Here is an 8,470-nt window from a genome sequence, read left to right on the forward strand (position 1 = left end):
TGGGAACTCTTCCGACGGCTTGGAGCGGATGATCAATGATTTGCTTGGTTCAAAATAGTCAGCGTAGGTTTATTACGAGTTCGTGAGTTTTTAATATCGTTCAGTAAGAGAGCTGAAATAAGAAGTACTAGGTATCAATAATTAGGTGGGTATTTAATATAAATAATTTATGAGATGTTTTTCAGTTATGTGCTCCATCTCATTGCTACCCCGCACATTTAGCTTGGGTTTAATAATTTCTTGAATTTTTATTTTTATTTTTGCTGTGATTTGGCATTTACATGCTTTTTTGAGGCAGCTATTTGTGTCTAAGTTTTAAGCTGATGGTTTCAAATCATAGGAAAATTAAGAATCAAATCACCATGCAAAAGCTTTTAATACTGTTTTGAGTAGTTAATGTTTGAAATGCACGTGATAATCCATGATAAATCGAGAAGTACTTATACATATCCAACCAGAAAATTAATCTAATTCAGGGAAATTTTACAAAGGTTATAACATGAAATATTTTGGAGGATAAAAAATGGTGAATTCTTTCCAAATATAGTAATTTTTATTTACTATTTCAAGATGCAGTCTACTGTGAATCGTAAGCTTATTGTTGAATCTTTGTGGCAGCAGATGCTGGATAACTAACTTAAAATATATATATAATCACCTTTATGATTTGTTCGAATTTTTCTCTGTACTTTAAATTTTCTTCTCAACAATTTTATTGTTTGGAAATTCTTAGAATAGTATTGTTGGAGGACTATCAAGGCTTCAATATGAAGGTGGTCCAAGTTTATCACATTCAACCTTGATGCCAAATTCATAATTCATTTTTGTGCATGGTTGTAGATCTCATTTATGATGAGGGGAAAACAATCAATTGAACACCTTGCCTAGCCATCACATATAGACTTAGAACTCCTTCATGCGCTCTAGGTGCTCTCTTATAGGTTTTGGTGAATGAGTTACTCAAGTCAAATTGTCCATCTGTTAGCTTCAAACGAATCTATATTTAATTGCTCTAGCTCATTAATTGTAATTAGTAGCTTAATAATAGATTTCTTCTGAAATGAGGGAGGTTAACCAATTTTATGCCCAATTTAGCACAAGTCAACTCATAGGCAACCTATAGAGCCACAAGGCCTCACATATTAAATGTCTTAGAATACATCTTAGTGATTCTAAACCCTTCCCCAATCCCTCCCTTAGTCTATAAATCTTGGTCAATCCATTTTTTTAAGTCAACCTTAAGAGATTATATGGGAACCACCAAAATATAGCATCGCCTTTGCTCATGATTTTTTACTTCTAATGAATTTAATTTATTTAAGAATCATTTGCAATCACTTTTGACATAATATGAGACCTCTAAGCTATAAGTTAACCTCATTAGACCAAGTGTCTGATCATAGGCTCAATCAATCACAAGTCAATTCATTCTATTTTGTTTCAAATAAAACTAATGTTTTTACGATGACGTTTGAACATACTAAAGCTCATGTAAGGGTTAGGTCAACTTCTTTGGACCAGAAGGCCCAATAAGGTCCATTTGAGCCAAATTTAATTTTTCCTTAACAAAATGATCCATTTTAATTGGTAGAAATTTTTCTTAGGAACACAAAAGGCATTTCCTTAAACCCTTGATCCAAAATTTAATTCTGAAGTAGAGAAATTTGGACATAACTCACATTGACCCATTCTGCTTCATGGCATCCTTATTTCACTTACACGTGTGCACCTCCGCATGATTGCCTTGCATGACATTTTGCATGTATATGACTTGTATGTTTGAAGTTGTGAGTATTTGGATTTGTGTCCTCTCACAATTATCCCATAAATTCACACATCATGAGATCGACTCACTTGCACATCAAGCCTACCCGGCTTGCCCACTTTCGAGCCATTGCACCCGATGCAAACTCGATCCTGTTCCTAATTTTGGAACAAAAGTTTTCCAATTATATAATATTGTAGAGGTAAAAGTGAACATAACAAATGATAAATTAGATTCGTTTAATTTATCAAGGAAAGTAAATCATGTATTTTCTCTTCCATATCCCCATAAAAAAAGAGACAAAGTTGAATGGGAAGTAGTCATAGACGGTAAACCTACAGCGACTGTTGATATTAAGAATTCAATTAAACACATTCATTAGTAAATAAAAATGATAGATTCATACATTCCACTTGATTTAATCGATGAGGAGATCAATTTAGTCGATGTTACTAGCGAACACGAAGAAGTTCATATTGATGAGCATGATTCTGAAGATGGTTTGGACAATATAATTTTAACTATATCCTCAAGTGACTCAATAGAGGAGGCTAACTAAGATGTGTAAGTTAATCCAACTATGTAATTTCATGTCTTTAGTTTTAATGGTGTAGGCATAAAATGCACTTTACATTTTTATTTTGTTTTAATTTGTACTTTTGTGTTTATAGGTTCAAGGGTTTGTAGATTGCACTTTATAGTTTTTCCTTTTGTTTACTGTGTTCTCTTGTGTTTTCAGTTTTAATAGTCTATAGATTGCATGCAATTTACTATTTTCCTTAATTTTTATTGCATGTTATTGTATTTCAGCTTTAGTAATTTTTAGATGCACAAATTAATTATACTTCTTACTTGCAGAAGACATCTAGAGGAAGGGGCGGTCTTTGCCCTGTTGGGAGACTTGGTGCCTTGCGAAAGTCTATTAGGAAACGAGTTCGTGGATGTGGTGCTATGGAGGAGAGTCTTGCGGTCGACGCACACCAGCAAGCCTCCACCTCATGTCCTACCACGACACCACTACCACTACTCACCACGACAACACCACCGCCACCAACCACCACACCAACACACCACCACAACCACCTGTGGTGACCACGCCACTAGTAGCACCATCACCATCAGCTGTTGTTGATGTGCCTTGTAATTTGAGCAACATTGCAATTGTCATCAACTTCAGACAATGGCGAACATACAAGTTTTTATTTAATACTGACATTTCTGACTTATTTTATAAATTTAATAGAAAACTAATCATATGTTATTTTTCGATTTACTCCCTGACAAAGAGCATCCATTCCTTCAGAGACATAACTTTGAGCAAGTAAGATCACCTGTACTTATCCTAGAGGGTGATCCCGATGACCGTTTGGGATATGTGTTTTGGGGAGTTTAAGGTAAACCCCGAACATAATAATTTTAGTTATATTTTTATTTTTATAAATCAAACAATTTCTAATTAAATTTACAAACATATTGGTCCTGGTTCCCAAAGGAGGAGGCACACATTCAACAGTACGAAGAGAGACAGGATCTACTAGTCAGGGTCTCAGGCGCCGACCTATGATGCTTGCCTGACCTCTAGTCCATATGGTGCATCTACTTCCATTGCATAGGAGGAGGAGATGCGTCACTAGGTTACTGCTAAGGTTGCTGCCCAGGTCTCCACCTACTTGACCATCGTGAGATTAAAAAATGGAGCGGAAGATGAAAACAGATATCGAAGTGGTGTTGTGGTTTAATCTACATAAAGAGAAGCAACTAATTCAGGATGAGAATGAGGAGGAGGATGATGAGGAGAGGATAGAGGAGGATGAGTATGGGTTATCTTCTATGTTTGCTTGTAATTTAAACAATTTATTGGTCGCTAATATTATTTTTATTTGCCAGTTGTTCATTGTGTTTGGTTTAATGCAAATTTCTTTTTTCTTTTGTTTATGTATATGGTTTATTAGTTATTTATTTTATTACTGTGTTATGATTTGTGTTGATTGCACGGTTATCATTGTAGATGTGTAAATTGCAGTATTGAGAGAACGATTTAATTTTTTTATGATGTTACCGGTTTTCGACGGCTTACCGATGATTTTAGAACTCTTTGATTATGTTTCGACAGATTACCAACGATCTATCAAACAAGCAATATCTGAATAAAGTACTGCACTTTTGCTATAGATGAAAACCATGAGTAATTTTCCACACTTAACCAAAGACAGTACTCAGAACGGTCCAAACACAATAAATTAAAAAAGATTTAATAATAATCCTCATCTAAAAAGGCAGTCAGCCATCACCCATCCTCAGCAGAACTAAGAACACCAAGTCCCGGTAGAAAAACACCGAGGAGCTAGCTTTCTACAAGGTGATCAAGAGAAATAGAAATGGCTTCTCTCGTATCAGAGATATCCCATGCAGTCTGCATCCCATACCCAGCCCAAGGCCACATGAACCCCATGCTAAAACTAGCCAAGGTCCTCCACACCCGAGGCTTCCACATCACCTTTGTCCTCACCGAATTCAACCACCGCCGGCTGGCTTATTCCCAAGGCACAGAGATTATTCATGGACTTCCCAACTTCCGTTTTGCCTCCATCCCCGACGGCCTCCCATTATCCGACGAGGAAGCTACGCAGAACATCCCCGACTTCAGCGAATCCACAATTAAAACCTGTCTGGGTCCATTCCTAAGTCTCATTGCCAAGCTTAATGAAGAGACTTCCTCCGGCGCGCCCCCCGTCTCTTGCATCGTCTCGGACGGCTCCATGAGTTTTACTCTTGACGCAGCACGCGAGCTTGGCATCCCCGAGATACTTCTATGGACCACCAGTGCTTTGCGGCTTCCTTGGTTACCTTCATTTCCACCAGCTTGTAGAGCGCGGCCTCTTTCCTCTCAAAGGTAACGTGGTTGAAGCTTTGGGTGAATTGTGATCCACAAATTTGGTTTTTTGTCTTTACATGCATTGGCTTGTGAAAACCAAAATTTATAGATATCATGATCATCTTTTTTTAAAAAATATAATACTTTCTGAAATTTTGATTATTTTAAATCGGCCGGCTCAATTTTAAAATATTATTATTTGATGATTTTTAATCTCAAATTTATCATTTTCGTCCTCTAGCTAGCAAAAAATTATTACATACGGGGACACCGCATGCAGAAATGTAAAGACAAAAAACCTGTGAGATGCATGCGGTGTCCGATCCTGACTATAGATCATGGTGGTCTATGACCAGGATGTATTTCGGTGGGCCCCACTTAATTTTAAAAAAAAAATTGAAATACATCCTGACCGTAGATCCCTGTGATCTACTGTCAGAATCTGATACCTCATGCATTATTGCATGCGGTGTCCATATGCAATAATTTCTCCTAGCTAGCATTTGTCTCATTACTTTATGTATTATTATTTTTGAGTGCTGAAAGTTATTTTGCGGTAGATTTGGAGATTATTATTTGTTTATTTTAATATCAAAGACAAAGATAAATAAATGCGGAATAGCCCATAAGAGATATCATGCTTTAAATATGGTTACTCAAAAAGCACAAGAAAAATAGAAGAAATTGTCCTATTAATATCTTTCTATAGTATGGGTGGATGTCCTTTCTTGCAATTAATCTACTTCAAAATATTTATGTACAGAGAGACTCATAATTTGCCAGCTGTGATAAAGAAACTACATTGAATTTTTTGTACTCCATAATTGTCCTATTAATATCTTTCTATAGTATGATTGGATATCTTTTCTTGCAATTCATCTACTTCAAAATATTTATATACAGAGAGACTAATAATTTGTCAACTATGATAAAGAAACTAAATTGAATTTTTCTGTACTCTCTAATTGTCCTATTAATATCTTTCTGTAGTATGATTTGATGCTCTTTCTTGCAATTTATTTACTTCAAAATATTTATGTACAAAGAGACTCATAATTTGTCAGCTGTGATAAAGAAACTAAATTGAATTTTTCTGTACTCTCTAATTGTCCTATTAATATCTTTCTGTAGTATGATTGGATGCCCTTTCTTGCAATTTATCTACTTCAAAATATTTATGTACAGAGAGACTCATAATTTGCCAGCTGTGATAAAGAAATTACATTGAATTTTTCTATACTCCCTAATTGTCCTATTAATATCTTTCTGTAGTATGATTGGATGCCCTTTCTTGCAATTTATCTACTTCAAAATATTTATGTACAGAGAGACTCATAATTTGCCAATTTTGTTAAAGAAACTACATTGAATTTTTCTATACTTCCTAATTGTCCTATTAATATCTTTCCATAGTATGATTGGATGTCCTTTCTTGCAATTAATCTACTTCAAAATATTTATGTACAGAGAGACTCATAATTTGTCAGCTCTGATAAAGAAACTACATTGAATTTTTCTGTACTCCTTAATTGTCATATTAATATCTTTCCATAGTATGAATGGTTGTTGTTTCTTGCAATTAATCTACTTCAAAATATTTATGTACAGAGAGACTCATAATTTGTCAGCTCTGATAAAGAAACTACATTGAATTTTTCTGTACTCCTTAATTGTCATATTAATATCTTTCCATAGTATGAATGGTTGTTGTTTCTTGCAATTAATCTACTTCAAAATATTTATGTACAGAGAGACTCATAATTTGCCAGCTCTGATAAAGAAACTACATTGAATTTTTTCGTACTCCCTAAATGTCCTATTAATATATTTCTATAGTATGATTGGATGTCATTTCTTGCAATTAATCTACTTCAAAATATTTATGTACTGAGAGACTCACAATTTGTCGGCTGTGATAAAGAAACTGCATTGAATTTTTCTGTACTCCCTAATTGTCTTATTAATATCTTTCTATAGTATGATTGAATACCCTTTTTTGCAATTAATCAACTTCAAAGTATTTATTTACAGAGAGACTCATAATTTGCCAACTGTGATAAAGAAACTGCATTGAATTTTTCCATACTGCCTAATTTTTTGAGAGCATACTTTTAATAGTGTTTAGTCGTAAATTTAACTTAAATATAATCAAATACCAAAAAAAAATAAAAACTAAATCCAACACATATCAAATTTTGTGGCATTCTATCTATTTTTACGTGTTTTGTCTCTTTTATGACATAAATCTAGATTTAATAAATTCGATTGGGCGGCGAATTAAGAATTTATTTCGCCATCGCTCACAAGTTCTATCTCCGCTGCACAAATTTATGAATTAATAGATTTGATAAATCTTATTTAACGTAAATCCAAATTACAGCTAAACACCGATTCAAGTGATACTAGACCCATGCCAGCTCAAAAAGTTGAAGCTCGAATTGATTGGATTATTTAGGTCATATTTGGGTAGAAAATCTTAACACATTTAAGTTTTAAGAGTCCGGTATGGGTTGACTCACAAGTTTGAAATTGACAATAAATTAACCCACCAATCCAAAATTAACTTTAATTTGACCCGTGAATTTGAATTAATTAGGATTTGAATCAAACTTGACCCGAATAATTTTAATGCATATATAAAATAGAGGTTAAGTGGGTCAATTCTGGTTAATTGGTCGAAGAAGAATTGAATTTGAATCCTACTTTCTACATTTTTTTTATATATTTGGATAGAATTTAGATCAATTTCAGATTAGACCTAGATTAGACCTAGCTTCACTCACAAAATTTGGATTGACATAATTAATTTATTTTGATTTATCAAAGATAAGTAAATCCCTGGGTTCCAATGCTAAATACATAATACCCAAGTACTGAAAAATATGTATGCAAATATTCCTAAAAAATGTTTTTAATATTTTTTTATAACTAAATGTCGTATAAAAATTAAATTGAGGAAGATGATTAAATTAAAAAATAAATCATAATTTACTCACAATATCTTAACTGACTTTCAAGTTTCATCTAAACATTTTAATTTCTTAAATATTTTTCCTCTCCCTTTTAACTTGTCTCGCTACCACTCTTATTGTGCTGTCATGCTGTACATAAGGCCGACTTAAGCAACGGATTCCTCGACACTGAAGTAGATTGGTTCCCAGGACTAAGAAAAGGCATCAGAAGGACTTACCCTCCTTCATTCTTGTGACGGATCAAAAAGACAAAATGTTCAACTACATCCTACACGAGACAAAAAGAGCTTCCATGGCCTTAGCAATCGTGCTCAACACTTTTGAAGACCTTGAGGTGGCGGACCTCACCGCACTGCAGAAGATCCACCCGCCCGTCTGCACCATCAGCCCACTATCCCTCCTTTGTCGACGCATGATAACGAGCCACAACCCTCTCACTTCCATCACCACAAGCCTATGGAAGGAGGAGACAACATTCATAGACTGGCTTGACGCCAAGGCACCTCAGTCGGTTGTGTACGTCAACTTTGGAAGCATAACTGTTACGACAAATGATCAAGTGGTAGAGTTCGCATGGGGCCTCGCCAATAGCGGATTTCACTTTCTAAAGGTGATCAGGCCCGAACAATTGAAGGGAGAATCAGCCGTGCTGCCTCCGCAGTTCATGGAAGAGATTAAGGAGAGAGGACTGATGACAAGCTGGTGCGCGCAGGAGTAGCTGCTTTGCCACCCGGCTGTGGGCATTTTCTTAACACACTCGGGATGGAATTCGACGTTGGATAGCTTATGTTGTGGAGTGTCGATGATATCTTGGTCGTTCTTTGCGGAGCAGCAAACGAATTGTTTTTATTCATGCAC

The 8,470-nt window shown here is 35.1% G+C and overlaps 1 pseudogene; it reads left to right on the forward strand.

Annotated features, from left to right (window-relative positions):
- Window positions 1–4,085: 4,085 nt before the first annotated feature.
- LOC110018638 overlaps window positions 4,086–8,470 on the forward strand; it is a 6,186-nt pseudogene continuing 1,801 nt past the window's right edge.

Source organism: Phalaenopsis equestris, unplaced genomic scaffold (genome assembly GCF_001263595.1).
Source record: "Phalaenopsis equestris unplaced genomic scaffold, ASM126359v1 Scaffold000002, whole genome shotgun sequence".
Taxonomy (NCBI): Eukaryota; Viridiplantae; Streptophyta; class Magnoliopsida; order Asparagales; family Orchidaceae; genus Phalaenopsis; species Phalaenopsis equestris.